Below are 16,877 nucleotides of genomic sequence, written 5' to 3' on the forward strand. Positions count from 1 at the left end.
AATTGGAGGGGATTTTTTTTTTAAGATCAATTTTGTATTGTTTTTTAATATGCTAACATGCAGAACAGAGCAACACAAACTGAACAAGAACAACAACCCTCTCCCACCCCCCACCCTCTGTGGTCTCGAGGAAAATAAAACAAACAAACAAACAGGAATCCCACCTTGCCATTCTTGTGATGCTGAGGTCATTAGGTCTGATACTTGTGCTGCTGCGTTTTTCCATAGGTCGATAGTAGATGACTTGGCTTCGTTAATCCTTGCTGTAGAGAGCTCAAGCATAACTATTTCTAGAAAGTACGCCAACCACTGTTTTATACAAAGCGAGTGGGGGGGGAATCCAGCGCTGAGCTATCATTTTCTTGGTTGCAGTTGAGCCAGCTAGCCAAATCTTCCTCTGTCTCCCAAGCAGGTGTAATTTAGAGTCGTCATTAAGTAATTGGAAGGGATTTTAAACTCCAAACCACTAGGTTGCGTGTCAACAGACGTGGCAGATGCTGACCCAGTGACCCCCAACTTGCTCCTCATGGGACGGCTTGACCCCTCTTTACCACAGGCTGTGTATGCTGAGTCTGAGCTCCTGAGTCGCCGCCGCTGGAGACACACTCAGGTGCTGGCTGACCAGTTTTGGTCCCACTTTATCCACCACTACCTCCAGACTCTTCAGACTTGCTCCAAATGGACCTTGCACAGCTGCAAACCATAGCCATGGTGGTGGACCCACAGCTGCCAAGAGCGCAGTGGCCTTAATGTCATGTCACTGAGGTTATTCCAGGAGCTGATGGAAGAGTCAGGACTGCAGTGGTCAAGGTGAAGGACAAAATCTACACAAGGCCTGTCGCTCGCCTTGTTGCTCTGCCTGCCATACCAGACACTGATACGGCCAGTCCTTCTTAGTGTGGCAAATTTAGTGTAACAAATTTGGGGGCGGCTTTGACAAAGGACGACCTCTTCAGGCAGGTAAAACTGGCTGCTTGAGAATCAGCCAATCAGGAGCAGCACTGAAGTGTAGGGGGAGCCACTTGATACAAACAGATTAATTTCTTAATATTATTAATATGGAAAAACTAATGTGGAAAATCTATTACATAATGCTTGGTTGACAATATGTCTTAGTGGAGAAGAACACAGGCAAGGACTGAATGAGACAGACATGAGGTCGGCGATGGCATCAAGTAGAGGTGAGACCAGTGATGACATCAGGTAGGAGTTCTATTAGTTAGACCACAAAACATTGTTGCTGCATACCCCTCTTACACTGGGTAGTTAAGCCTCTGAGCTGTAGAACACTAAAGGAAAAGAGAAAGCAAGTTTCGGTCTCATTTTAAAGCTTTTGTTATATTAGTGTCATGATTGTGGGTTTTTGTTGTAGTTTTTTCCTGTTTTATTGTGTTTGTGTTCTGTTTTCTAGTTTCACATCTCATGTTTTCTGTCCTCTGTGCTTTTCCTTGTGTGTTTGTTTGGTGCTAAGTTTCCTGTTTATTTTGTAGTCTCCTTGTTTCTCCCATGTTATGTCTTGTTTTACTTCCTGTCTTTTGTTTTCCCGCCTTTGTAATTGTCTGCCCCCCCATGATGTCTTTCACCTGTTCCCCAGCCCTTGTGTCACCTGTCCCTTGTTTCACCCTTGTTACCTAGTGTATTTAGTGTCTGTGCTGTCTTTGTCTCTTGTCGGATCATTGTCGTGTCGTGTCTTCTTGTCTTGTCAGTGGATGTTTTCGTCTTGGGTTCTGTGTCGTGCTCTTGTAGTCTTGCTTCCTGGCCTGCTTGCCTTTTGGAGTAAGTTTGTGCCTGGCAACATTTGGACACTTTTTGTTGTTATTTTTGTTGAATAAATTCTCAACTCTGAATTTAGGTCCAAGCCTCGCTATTTATGTGACAATTAGCATGTCACCAATGTAGATTGTGAGTGTGTGCAAAGGTGAGTTATCATGCATGGGAACATGAATTACTTAGGAAAAGGTCAAAAACAATAGAGTCCACGCAGCTTCGCTGGTTACCTCCCCTTTCTCTACTTTGCCCGCCCAGAGAATTTGGCCCACCCATGAGAGAGAGACATCATGGCTTTCAAACGAGCCAAGCATGGCAGTTGGTCAAGGCCACACCCCCACCCTCCACCTTGCCCCCCTATCCTCCTCAATAGCTACAGGCACAGAAATGGCACATCCTAAGGAAAGCTCATTGTGGGACTGGCTCTAGTGGCTGGAATTCTGCACCAAGGCTGAATTTCGGGAAAGAGACTTCAGATACAGTATTAGGGGACCACTAAGGTCTATATAAAAGAGACTTCAGATACAGTATTAGGGGACCACTAAGGTCTATATAAAAGAGACTTCAGATACAGTATTAGGGGACCACTAAGGTCTATATAAAAGAGACTTCAGATACAGTATTAGGGAACCACTAAGGTCTATATAAAAGAGACTTCAGATACAGTATTAGGGGACCACTAAGGCCTATATAAAAGAGACTTCAGATACAGTATTAGGGGACCACTAAGGTCTATATAAAAGAGACTTCAGATACAGTATTAGGGGACCACTAAGGTCTATATAAAAGAGACTTCAGATACAGTATTAGGGGACCACTAAGGTCTATATAAAAGAGACTTCAGATACAGTATTAGGGGACCACTAAGGTCTATATAAAAGAGACTTCAGATACAGTATTAGGGAACCACTAAGGTCTATATAAAAGAGACTTCAGATACAGTAATAGGGGACCACTAAGGTCTATATAAAAGAGACTTCAGATACAGTATTAGGGGACCACTAAGGTCTATATAAAAGAGACTTCAGATACAGTATTAGGGGACCACTAAGGTCTATATAAAAGAGACTTCAGATACAGTAATAGGGGACCACTAAGGTCTATATAAAAGAGACTTCAGATACAGTATTAGAGGACCACTAAGGTCTATATAAAAGAGACTTCAGATACAGTATTAGGGAACCACTAAGGTCTATATAAAAGAGACTTCAGATACAGTATTAGGGGACCACTAAGGTCTATATAAAAGAGACTTCAGATACAGTATTAGGGAACCACTAAGGTCTATATAAAAGAGACTTCAGATACAGTATTAGGGGACCACTAAGGTCTATATAAAAGAGACTTCAGATACAGTATTAGGGAACCACTAAGGCCTATATAAAAGAGACTTCAGATACAGTATTAGGGAACCACTAAGGCCTATATAAAAGAGACTTCAGATACAGTAATAGGGGACCACTAAGGTCTATATAAAAGAGACTTCAGATACAGTATTAGGGGACCACTAAGGTCTATATAAAAGAGACTTCAGATACAGTATTAGGGAACCACTAAGGCCTATATAAAAGCATCCAAAGAGCACCATGTCATGGGACCTTTTTAAAGCAATGCTCACACTACACATTTTTGTAGACTATACTGCCCCACTTTGTGGCCCATTATAAGCAAAGATTAAACAACAAGAATGTAGCACTGATTTCATTATTTTGAGTTAGTAAAATTAAGAGTAACTACTTAACTACTTAGAAAGTTTGATGCCTTCAGTTTTGGGGTTGAGGTCTGTTGGCACAAGTGAGCAGGTTTCTTGTTGGACTCAAGGGGTGGGTTACTAATTGGATGCAGCCTCAGACAAGAGCGGACTGGCCATCTGGCATACCGGGCACTTTCCCGGTGGGCTGATGTGGTTTTTGGGCCGACCGCCAACCGACCACCATTTTTTTTATTTATTTTTTTGTCCGGCCCATGAACTGGCCCATAGAAGTGGTAGGCTTAGATCGGCAGCTCATTGTTTTTTCCATTGACACTGGGCTGGCCCAAAACACTTGAAAAATGTCACATAGGCTAGGTTTTCTGTCCCTACACAAACACCCCCTACTTTCACAATGAAATGGACTAGTCCGTAACAGTGCGTGGCGCGAAAGATAAACACACAGTGACAGGAGAACTGCATGCAGTTTCAGTGTGCATCTGCCAGGCTAGAATAGTGATGGAGAATAAACGCAAAGGAGGAGAAGAGCAGAGAAGCTGCGTGAGAAAAAGAAACGCTGCCAAATGTGTCAAAGACATGTTTTCGGCAGTAGCAGGACCTTCATCAGCTCCCGGGACTGGTAGTGTCGGTGTCTGCGGCAGTGGCATGCACAATGAGGAGGAGACCCCTTAAAACACATTGCCCCTTGATTAAACTGGGCCAAAAACAAGTGGTGGACAAACTGATGATGTAATGGACTGTTTTTATATAGCGCTTTTCTAGTCTTAACGACTACTCAAAGCGCTTTAACATAGTACAGGAACCATTCACACACATTCACACACTGTGGCCGAGGCTGCTGTACAAGGAGCCACCTGCTCATCAGATAAACATGCACACACATTTACACTTACGATGGCGCAGCATCGGGGGCAACTCGGGGTTCAGTGTCTTGCCCAAGGACACTTCGGCATGGAACTGCAGGGCCAGGGATCGAACCACCTCTCTACCACTTAGCCACAGCCGCCCCTTGTTGATGACAACACTACAACAATTAAAGAAGTAGGCATGCTACTGTATGATTGCATTAGTTTGGCTAAGTGTGTGGGTAATTGAGTCTTGACTGATGATGTTCTCACCGTTTTATTATTATTAGGCTATATTAGCCTACCTTTTCTTCAACAAAGTAGCCTACATCTTAATAATAAGCAAACACCACCTTAAGGTTCATCAAACGAAAAAAAAAAACCTAAGCTTGTTGCTTGTGCATTTGTGTCCTTAAAGTAGCCTAGATAAACATTGCACATCATGCAAACTTTATATATATTTATATTTTTATATATATATATATAAACACATACCCAGGCCGCTGCAAATGACTCAGCTTACATAGGGCGCACGCTCTTACTGGGTGAGCTAGAGTTCGCCCCAAATAAATGGCACTTTTTTGAAATATTTAATGTGTCCACTCTCACTGATTCTTGCTTACTCATTACATGGTGTTAGTAGTTTTTTTTTAAAGATTATTTTTTGGGGGGCTTTTACCTTTAATATATAGTGACAGTGGATAGACTGGAAAGGGGGAGAGAGATGGGGGACGACACGCAGCAAAGGGAAGCAGGTCGGATTCGAACCCATGCCGCTGCAAAGGACTCAGCCGACATGGGGCGAACGCTATTACAGGGTGAGCTACAGGCCGCCCCATGGTGTTAGTAGTTTTAAGGAGTAGGAGTTGGTATACATATTCAGGGGTGGTATTTGTGATCTAATGTGGTGGTCCGGTCTGGGCCAAAATGCCAGGGCCGATTTTTGGTCCCAGTCCATCCCTGGCCTCAGGCTTCTCTCTACACTTACCGTACTCTTGCCGTCACTGATTAGTCTAGACAGGATGTTCCCAAAAAGTGAAAGTGAGGAGCATTTATGGGTACAAGTCGGGAACCGGCCTACTTTACATATTTCAAGGGTGCTGAATCCAAAAAAACTGGTACCCAAGCGAAATTGTGAGTTTTTGACCTTCTAATTTGCATATCAAAATGGCCGCCAAATTGCCTATCTTGCTCAGTCGTTGGACCATTTTCCCCTAGTTTTTTTGTAAGTAGGCAATCAAAGATGAGGAAATTACATTTCTTGATCTATAGTCTAGGGTCAGAGCAAGGATATACTGGAGGGTCAGTGCCTTTTTTATGTATATATATATATATGCAAAATACCAACTTTTAAGGTGAAATTAAGCATTATTTGTGTCATTTTTTTAAGGCCGACATAAATATTCAATCAATATCACTCTTAAATGTTCCCAGTGTATATATGATATGTGATGTATTCCATATTACATAATAACTAAGAAAAACACCATTGCAAGTTGTCTGAGATTTCATTTTTTTTATGCAAACAAAGCATTTATGCTCTTAATTCAAACATCGAAAAACCCAAGTGAATAGGGAAAAAAACACGTGAATAGGGAAAAAAACACCATGAAATTTCCCTTGAACAGATCTACAAATCACATCTTGTTTCTGTATATTTTCTTTCATGTTGGTAGCTAATTTTTTTCTGTTAGATTTTTAGTTCTGTAGTTCACTCCCTCTGTAAATTGTTTTTGGTAAATTGTTTTTATACCTTTCTAGTTTGCTTGTGTGCCATTTGTCTTTGGAATTTCATTTTGATTAGTATTTCTTTCTGCAGTTCTTTTCCAAGTTCTTTGGTTACACCTTGCCTTGGTATACTTGAGGACTACAACTCCACATTTAAGCAAGGACATTGGTCATCACTCTGACATGCACACATTGCAGTGCATAACAGCCCTTATCGGCATTTGCACTGGCGTGTTGTGCATTGTTTTTTACAGGCAACTTTCAGGTATTGGATTCTGTGACATAATCCTGAATCGCCATGTTTCCATCCCATGTCCAAGGGTGAAGGAAGCTCAGGTGTGGCATAGTGAGCATTTCTCCAAACCATTGCCTGGTAGTGTTCTCTCAGCAGATGGAAGTGGAGCGCATCGCTTGTTGCCGGCATTGCTTCTGGTTTACCTGTCCTGGAGAAAAGTATATGCCTTGCTGCCTCAACAGAGTCTGTTTTATGCACATCATATATTCTGCAGACAAAACCCTCTGCTGAGCAATTGATGGTGCATTTTCATGTACTTTTGGTGTGACTTGCAATGTATGATGTGGTATCACAACCAGTTAGTGCATGAAATGCTACAAGGCTTGGTGCTGAATCCTTTGGCAGTTTGTTAAAAACAGCATCAATGGGTATATATTGTGGCTTCCTTGTGGTACCAGACAACAGCCAGAGTTTTTTACATGCTACGTGTGGGAAATGGGAAACCAGAATCACAAGCACATCAGTGTCTCTAGATGACACGACTACTGTGTCTGACTGGCAGTGCACTGCATGTAATACCAATCTGGTATCTGCCTCTTCGTGTGTGGCTCTCAGATGATCCAGGTTGGTTGTTGCTTTTGATGACCTAACCTCTGTCTCTTTGTCTCTGAACCCACCAGCAACAACTATCTCTTTATCATCTGGTGCCTGAGCACATAGTTCTTCAGAGAGTAGATTGGCAAGATCAGCTTTGTTGTCAGGGAGGGATAGGAAGTTGGTCCAGTTTTTCGGAAGAGGCACATCACGACCCTCAACAAGTCGTCTGATTGGTTGAGCTGCTTTTGTGCGTCGTGTCCTGGTAGCACCCTTGATGGTCTCTTCTCTGTATCTGTCAAACACAACGTCTATCCGTTTATAGGAACATCCTGCTTTCAATACTGCTCTGACAAATGTGTCGGCCAAATCCCCAAATGTTACTGCTTTGTCTGTCTTTCCTAGGGCAACCGCCAGTGCCTGTCCATCTATGATGAGGCAAGATGACATGTCGGGAAGTTCAATAGCCTCAGGACAGACTATGTCTTCAGTTAACTTATTTACCAATACAGACTTGTTTCCAGTGCGAAGTGTCCCATTCATTTCAGCAAGGGATATGGGAACTGGCAGAAGCTCGTGTTTTAGGACAGCTGGTAAGTCAACTGGACGACCAGCCTCATAGGCCATAACAAGGCGTTTGAGGACGTTTCGGTCAGCCTTTATGATGGTTCTGTTGTCTTTGATTTTAGTATTTTTGGCCACTTCATACAGAGATGCAAATGTTTTAGCTTTGCTCTTATGTAGGGTTGCATGGATTGGGATCTCTGGTTTATTTTTGTCCTTAGGAACAATCATCCTTTTCTCAATGAATGAATTCATTTTTTCTTGTCTTTGGCAGAAAGTAATGAGCTATGGCTAGCCTCTGTGGCAGCAAAACTGTTACGATCGTCTTTTCTGTTACATTCACCTCAGGCAAAGAGTCCTCAGAGATGGGACTGACCATGCTATGTCCTGATCTAAATATTCAACTTGGGAAGTTTCATGGTGGTCTCTTTTTGAATATTTTTCCCTATTCACCTGGGTTTTTCCCGTCTTAGAATTTAGAGAACAAATGCTTAATTTGCATAAAAACATGAAATCTCAGACAACTTGCAATGGATTTTTTTCTTTGTTATCATTTAATATGGTGTACATCATATGTCATATCAACAGGGGAAATTTCAGAGTAACATTTATTGAAAGACAAAGACAAAGACAAATGGCACACAAGCAAACTAGAAAGGTATAAAAACAATTTACAGAGGGAGTGAACTACAGAACTAAAAATCTAACAGAAAAAAGCAAAGCAATTAGCTACCAACATGAAAGAAAATATACAGAAACAAGATGTGATTTGTAGATCTGTTCAAGGGAAATTTCATGGTGTTTTTTTCCCTATTCACGTGTTTTTTTCCCTATTCATTTGGGTTTTTCGATGTTTGAATTAAGAGCATAAATGCTTTGTTTGCATAAAAAAAATGAAATCTCAGACAACTTGCAATGGTGTTTTTCTTAGTTATTATGTAATATGGAATACATCACATATCATATATACACTGGGAACATTTAAGAGTGATATTGATTGAATATTTATGCCCACCTTAAAAATGACACATATAATGCTTAATTACACCTTAGAAGTTGTACATTTGCATGTATATACATAAAAAAGGCAGTGAGCCTCCACTATATCCTTGCTCTGACCCTTGACTATCGATCTATAAACTTAATTTCCTCATTTTGATTGCCTACTTACAAAAAAACTAGGGGGAAATGGTCCAATGGCCATTTTGATATGCAAATTAGAAGGTCAAAAACTCAAAATTTCACTTGGGTACCATTTTTTTGGAATCAGCACCCTTGAAATATGTAAGGTATGCCGGTTCCCGACTAGTACCCATAAATGCTCCTCACTTTTTATAGTACATTTTAACATCCACATTAAGACGAGATACAAAATCAGCCTAGTATCACCTTACAGTAAGACTATATCAAGCATTAAAGGACTTATGTCTCAGCTAGATTTAGAAGAACTTGTCCATGCCATCTTTAACAGGCTTGACTACTGTAGTTTTGTTTTTAAATGTCTCTCTTAGAAGGCCTCTAAAGACCAGGAGAGATCAGATCATTCCTGTTCTCAGATATATTAACTAGCTTTCCATTTGTGAAATAAGTTATTTTAAAATACTACTGTTGATTTATAAAGCACTGAGTGCTTTAGGGCCAAAATTTATTTATTTTTTATTAGAATTGTTACAGATAACAGCACTACAATACACAACAATACAATATCTCTTCCCTCTGGTTAATCATTCACATGTTTGTCCAGCCAGCTCATGTCACTTCCAGTTAACTGAAGCGTTTACTGGCAAGAGGACAGGGTCATCACCCCATCAGAACACCCAACCAATGGGTGGCTCAGGGGATCATCCTTTGGTACACCATATCATTACTATGGCCTTAATATGGGCTTTCGGTCAGGGCTCAATTTTAATGCACTATTTTTCCTCATGATATCAGCATTTATCGTGCAGGATATAATGGACACATTTTGTTAATGGGATATTTTTTTGTACTGTAGCTATAATAATAATTCTCCTGGTATAGCCTACACATACTTAAGCTTATGAAGACCTTCAAGGACCTCAGGTGCTGTTTCTGGAAGAGGGGTTCTGTATACTCAGACTGGCCTGGATAGGCAGCTTCCTCTCCCCGCATGACACTCCCATCTTCATGCAGCAGTGGGGGTGTGAGAGGTGTCTCTCCGGGAATCTAACCATGCTGTCGTAGGGCCGCTGTTGCTCTCACAGGTTAGCCGCTTGATGAGGCAAATGAGAGGGCTGTTGCAGTGCTTGGAGAGGGATGTCATAGTCTTCCATCCAGGCTGGTCGCCGGATCTCTCGGCGGGGTCGGGCATCTACTGGGCGTCTATACTGATCCGGGAACATCTCTAAACAATCCCACGGTGACCACGCTGAATCCGGCTCGAAGGACCAAATGTTTTGGTTGACTGTGTATTGTTGCAGTTAATATGCAGCAAATTAATCTTTGAACAGGGATATAGTGTACTACTGCATTTCTAAGTTTTGTATTTGCTTAGTAATAAGCATTTATTATAACACTGCATTTAAGTCATATAACAACACTATAATTTTACCTCTTGATTGTGTTTCTTTTATTATATACCTGCCAGGCATGTAATAATTATTTGACATTTATATAGAGTCTACAGTTGACTGATATATGCCTGTATCTCTGTTTCAGAACAACACACACACTTAAACCTTTATTCCAATAAAACACCTAAAAGGAACATCTTGTCTGCATTCTGATCGATGCCAACTGGTGGCCACAACCTTTTAAAGACCAGCCAAAAATATACAGTCCTTCCCAGTCAACCAAAACACACACACAAACACACACACACACACACACTCACACACACACACACAGACAACCCCCACCACCCTCTCGCTTATTTCATGTTTGATTAAAAAAAGAAAAAGAGCAGCTGCCGATGAGGGTTGGTGTAGAGTGTATATGAGCTGAGTGGTGTCAGTGTTTGTTGACCTTGGAGCAGAATGGCTGCAGTCACAGAGCTCTCCTTCCTGCTGTTTGCTCTCATCAACTACATCCATGCTCAAGAACGGATCATCATCCAAAAGAAAAGGACCTCTTACACCTTCACCCTCCCCAAGAACACCAACTCCTGCCTGATCTCCAGATCTGTTGGTGAGGAGCAGCTTGTCCTGTGGAACACCTCTGACCTCTGGTCCAACAGCTCCTCAGTACCTCAACACCTGAAACAACGACTTGTCAGCTCGGTGAAAACTTCTTCTTACACCATCCTCAACCTGACCCATTCAGACTCTGGCCCGTACCGAGAGGAGTGTTGGACTGAGGGCAACGTGACGCATGAGAACAACATCACTGTTACTGTTTGTACTACTTCAATATATAGGACATTTATCAGAGTGAGACTTGGAGAACCAGTGGACCTGCCATGTGAGGGAGCAGCTGATGATCTGGATGTCCAGTGGCTCAAACAGGACTCTAGATATGAGCAAAAAACATGGAGCAGAGTTTTTGGGGACAAGACGACATCAGTGATGGACAATGTTAGAGGAAGATACCAAGTGGTGACAAACACATCAGCTCTTCGTGTTTCTAACGTCACAAAAACAGACTTTACAGACTACAACTGTCTGGTGATGAACCAACAGCAGTGTGTTAGCAGTCACATTGTACAGTTGAGACTTCCGTATGAGATAATCTACCGCTCAGTGGGAGAGAGCGTTGTGTTGCCGTGCACTATCACTGACTCCACTGATGAACAGCCCCCACGTTGGTCTAATCAGTACTCCACTGACTTAGGACAACTAAACCAGACTGTTCCTTCAGTAGACCAAAACTACTCACTGGTGTTTTCATCTCTAATGTTAAATCACATAGGTCGGTACTTCTGTGACGCCTCTATGAGAGAACAAGAGTATGATCTGGTGGTGTGTCCCAAATGTGGCCCCCCTGCTGTAGAGCTCTTCTCAGAGGGAGAAGAAGTCACTCTCAGATGCAGAGATTGGAGAAAGGGTAGGGGGCATGAATGGTTTATCAAGTCGAACCGAACAGAGGGAAGAATCTTTAGCATCACGTATGATCAGAGCATGAGCAGAGTGAGCTGGTACTATGATAATGGTATCCTGGCTATCTCTAATATCTCAGTGGGCGACGCAGGGGAGTACTGGTGTGTAGTTACTGACCGCGATGATCAGTGTGTATCAACCAGCAGAACTCTGTTAGTGTACAACAAGCCCTTTGGGATTTAGGAACATGTTTTGTATTATTTGCAATACAAAATTAACTTGAATTGAAAAGAAAAGGTTGTTGAGTTTCTTTGGTAAAGTTTTTTAAAGTGTAAAACGATTTAAAGGTTTAACTTTAGGAGAAACTAGACTTGACTTTTTGAAAGCATGGTTTAGGTTTATTCAGTTAGAGTGACTGTGTGTGTGTGTGTGTGTGTGTGTGTTGTGTGTGTGTGTGTGTGTGTGTGTATGTGTGTGTGTGTGTTCTCATATTTCTGTTATCTAAAAAAGTAAAGAATAAATCTTTAATGAACAATTTCTCAACTTAATATTCTACTAAAGTTAGTAAAGATAAGATGGGCTTAATATGGGCTTTTAAAGTAATTCCTCCCATTAACAAAATGTTATATCCTGCACGATAAATGCTGATATGAGGAAAAATAGTGCATTAAAATTGAGCCAAGACAAAAAGCCCATATTAAGCCCATAATAATGAACCTGAGATTAGGTGTAACAAAGGATGACCCCCTGAGCCACCCATTGGTTGGGTGTTCTGATGGGGTGATGACCCTGTCCTCTTGCCAGTAAAAGCTTCAGTTAACTGGAAGTGACATGAGCTGGCTGGACAAACATGTGAATGATTAACCAGAGGGAATAGATATTGTATTGTTGTGTATTGTAGTGCTGGTATCTGTAACAATTTTAATAAAAAATAAATAAATTTTGGCCCTAAAGCACTCAGTGCTTTATAAATCAACAGTAGTATTTTAAAATAACTTATTTCACAAACGGGAAGCTAGTTAATATATCTGAGAACTGGAGTGATGTGATCTCTCCTGGGGTCTCATTTATAAACGTGGCGTATGCACAAAACGGGGCTGAAAATGTGCGTAGCCCACGTCCCATGCAAAGGTTGTAATTTATAAAAAACAAACTTGACGGGAGAATTTGCAGGCCTCCACACAAACTCTGACCCATGCATACGCACATTTTGGAGAAAATGGGAATTGGTGACGCAGATGGTGAGGTGGTGAACTGAAGTCAGACTGCAGAAAGTTGGCTAAATGTGGGAATAACGATTACTCGTAATATGTTTAAGTATTGATGCCTCACGAACATTTATTCACTCCATATCATCCACGTTATCATGAAGATTAAATCCAGCAGTGCTATTTGTGCTTGTACTGAGTGATACTACACCTTGTAAAATCTAACTCAAATCTTTAATAAAAATGTGTTTTTAAAGTTTAATCGGCGCTGTCTTACCATCACATTGTCCGCTACGGAGCGCAGGAGGAAGAGATGGCTCGACGGCATGGAATACAGGATAGCATCAAATACCATAGCATTAGATAACTGCAGAACACAGTGTAAATAACTAAATATATGTCTTTAATACTGTACATATATCATCAAATGTCAAAGTCTGGAAATTAAGCCGTTAAGCTCTCACGCAATTGTTACACTTAATGTCCTCGTTATCATTAATATATAGTTCTGTTAAATCTAGGTCTGGTATATCGAAGCTGTCCCCGAGTGCCGTAATGCCTGCCATTTTGGACGTCTGAGAATTTTTTTACTTTTTCCCTACCAGTCATCATGATTCGGCATGATTCGGCATAACGAAAGAACTGCCGGGGTCATTAACATACTGATCAGCGTTGATGAGGTGCTTTGCATTGACTATTTATGGTTAAAAATGGGTGTATACAGAGCGAGATAAGAGGCTGATTCACGTACACACTCTTGTGGGTAATCTGTGATTTATAAAGGGAACATTGCTTAATACAGATGTGCATACGCACAGTTTTATAAATCTGATTTTTTTTGGCGTACGCCATTTTTGGCTATTGGGCGTACATACACTTTTAGTAAGGATCCTACGCACAGTTTTATAAATGAGACCCCTGCTCACTTGTGCCAACAGACCTCAACCCCAAAACTGAAGGCATCAAACTTTCCTCTGTCAGAGGAAAGTAAGTAGTTACTCTTAATTTTACTAACTCAAAATAATGAAATCAGTGCTACATTCTTGTTGGTTAATCTTTGCTTAAAATGGGCCACAAAGTGGGGCAGTATACAACAATTTGTAGTGCGAGCATTGCTTTAAACAGCTACTTTACCCTCTATTTTACATAAAGTCCTGCATGAACTTTTCAAATTGGCATTTTCTGGAAAGATTTAGTATGACATATATATGATATACAAAAGAAATTTGGCCTGCAAGTTGCTCTCTAAGGGGAATGTAAAGGCTTAATTTGTGTTAACTGCTGTATACCATCTCCCACCACAAGATGATGTTTGTGTTGAGACTTCAAGGTTTTAAGGTACATAGTGCCTACAGGAGTTGATACCATATTACCGGCCAATGCTACTTTGTTTCATGTTATACAGTAAAGTGTTTTTATTTACCTAAAAAAAGAAGAAGCAAAAAACAATATAAACCAAGAACTTAATATTTAGGCCTATAAAAGAGGTCAACACAACATAACTTAACCCAAAAATAGCAACAACAAACCAAGATATGAACTCAACAAACTGACCTCCTCAAATGAGACAAAAGGGGACATATATACTGACTTGGCCAAACCAAATCACACACACGGGAAAACCAAAATGGACATAATTGCAACTAATACAAATAAACCCAACCTAAACCTACATCCCCCCCTCCAGCACGGTAGCCAATGGTACGTCCCAATTGGCAGGCCATAGTATATAACAGTCCTTCACACTCAGCCATGCCTTTTCTGCACCAGTAACAAAGACAGAAAATAATTATTAATATAACAGAAAACCTTACAATGTAGAAAAGATTGCATTCCATTTAAACTATGTAAAGCTAAAGGAAATAAACGTGGATTATGAATTAACCAAACAGTGTAATGTGTTGTAACGTGAGTACTAAACAGCATGGGGTGAAATTGTGTACCATATGACCATTGCTGGCTGTTTTAACCTGTGTGGTCTAGGCCATTACACTCACCTAGGAATCCGTCGCCAGTGTTTCTGTCTGCTGTTCAAAGAAAAAAAAGAGAACCCGTCACCTCCCTCTCCCCTAGCGGGAACTGGCCTCTTTGTAAACAGCAATTCAAGCTGGAGGTTGTTTTTCAAGTCCGCAAAGGACTCCCCATGCACGGTGTTTCAGGACCTAAAACCTGGAAGGGAAGGAAAGATTTTGGGCCCTGGCATTGAAGGACCAAGTTGTTAGGTTAATTATTTATCAAACAATGGAAAAAATCACTGGCGTTCTCTTAAAAGTTTGTTTACTTGCAGCAAGTAGAGTCAGTTTATAGCACTTCAGCTCAAGAACAGAAAATGACTGTCAATAGTCTTTAACAGTAGCTTTTTATAGGGAAAAAGGGAGTAATATCACACAAATATTACTTTCTTATCTCTGGTCAGGCTCGACGTCTCCTCCGCATGCCCTGCCCTCAGGGGTTTTCTGTGCTTTCCACAAGGTCAGTGATAATCATGACAAACAGAAATGGATGCACAGTTTCTTATGCAAATTGTTTAAAACTAAAATGAAGCAATGACTATAACAAGCATACTTTTCTAACATCGGTTCACAAACTCACAACTCGTGCAGTTTAATCCAGTCGTCACAAACACATGCACTTTGTCTAAAACATGACTGTTTAATATATGTGTAATGACAGAGAATGACCACTAGATGGAGACATAACCTTGTGACTGAAAGACATTAACGTTGCTGCTTTTCTCTACAGCTCTGATCTCTGAGAACATGAAAAGTTCAGTTTGATTCCAGATGAACATATTTGAAGCTGTTTGTTTTTGGGCTCCTGTTGCCTCCACGTTCCCAGAAAGCAGCCAGTGTTCCTGCTCTGAAGGAAGATATATATAAATATAACTTTATTTAGGAATATGCACAACCTGAGCACGATAATCCTAGAAACTTTTATTAAGAATCAAAGTCTCACACACACACACACACACACACACACACACACACACACACACACACACACACACACACACACACACACACACACACACACCTCTCTCTCTTATCTTTGGATGTTTCCTCTCCTCCCTGAATAAGGTGTGTATGAAGACACGTCAATGTTTGTGGTTTTAGAGTCATGTAAAGGACATTGATTACTGGATAGAGAGCTGATGCTGCAAGGTTTCCTCTGATGATGAGATAAAGAAGTCATGTTTGATAAAAAAAAAAGAAAAAGAGCAGCTGCTGATGAGTGGTGTACTGAGGGCAACGTGACGCATGAGAACAACATCACTATTATTGTTTGTACTACTTTAATAAATTGGAGAAATATTGAAGTGATCTTTGGAGAAACAGTGAACCTGCCATGTAAGGGAGCAGCTGATAATCTGGATATCCAGTGGTTCAAACAGGACTCTAGATATGAGCAAGAAACATGGAGCAGAGTTTTTGGGGACAATACGACATCAGTGATGGACAATGTTACAGGAAGATACCAAGTGGTGACAAACACATCAGCTCTTCGTGTTTCCAACGTCACAAAAACAGACTTTACACGGTACAGATGTCTGGTGATGAACCAACAGCAGTGTGTTAGCAGTCACACTGTATGGTTGGGACTATGGTTGGAGATGATCTACGTCTCAGTGGGAGAGACTGCTGTGTTGCTGTGCACTATCACTGACTCCACTGATGAACAGCCCCCACGTTGGTCTAATCAGTTCTACACTAACTTAGGACAACTAAACCAGACTGTTCCTTCAGTAGACCAAAACTATTCACTGGTGTTTTCATCTCTAATGTTAAATCACTCAGGTCTGTACTACTGTGAAGCCTCTATCAGAGAGCAAGAGTATATGCTGGTGGTGTGCCCCAAATTTGCCCCCCCCCCCCTGCTGTAGAGCTCTTCTCAGAGGGAGAAGAAGTCACTCTCAGATGCAGAGATTGGGGAGAGGATAAGGACCATGATTGGTTTATCAAGTCACACCGAACAGAGGGAAGAATTTTTAGTGTAGAGTCTAATCAGAGCATGAGCAGAGGGGGGGGAGCTGCTCTGTTAGGGGACATTGGTTTAATAGTTTAACATGTTGGGAATTCACTTTTTAACATTACTGTTACCTGTCAAGAGTTTTATTATAAATCATTTTACCTTTGTGTGTGTGTGTGTGTGTGTGTGTGTGTGTGTGTGTGTGTGTGTGTGTGTGTGTGTGTGTGTGTGTGTGTGTCTGTGTGTCTGTGTGTCTGTGTGTGT

This window comes from Perca fluviatilis, chromosome 4, assembly GCF_010015445.1.
Source record: "Perca fluviatilis chromosome 4, GENO_Pfluv_1.0, whole genome shotgun sequence".
NCBI lineage: Eukaryota > Metazoa > Chordata > Actinopteri > Perciformes > Percidae > Perca > Perca fluviatilis.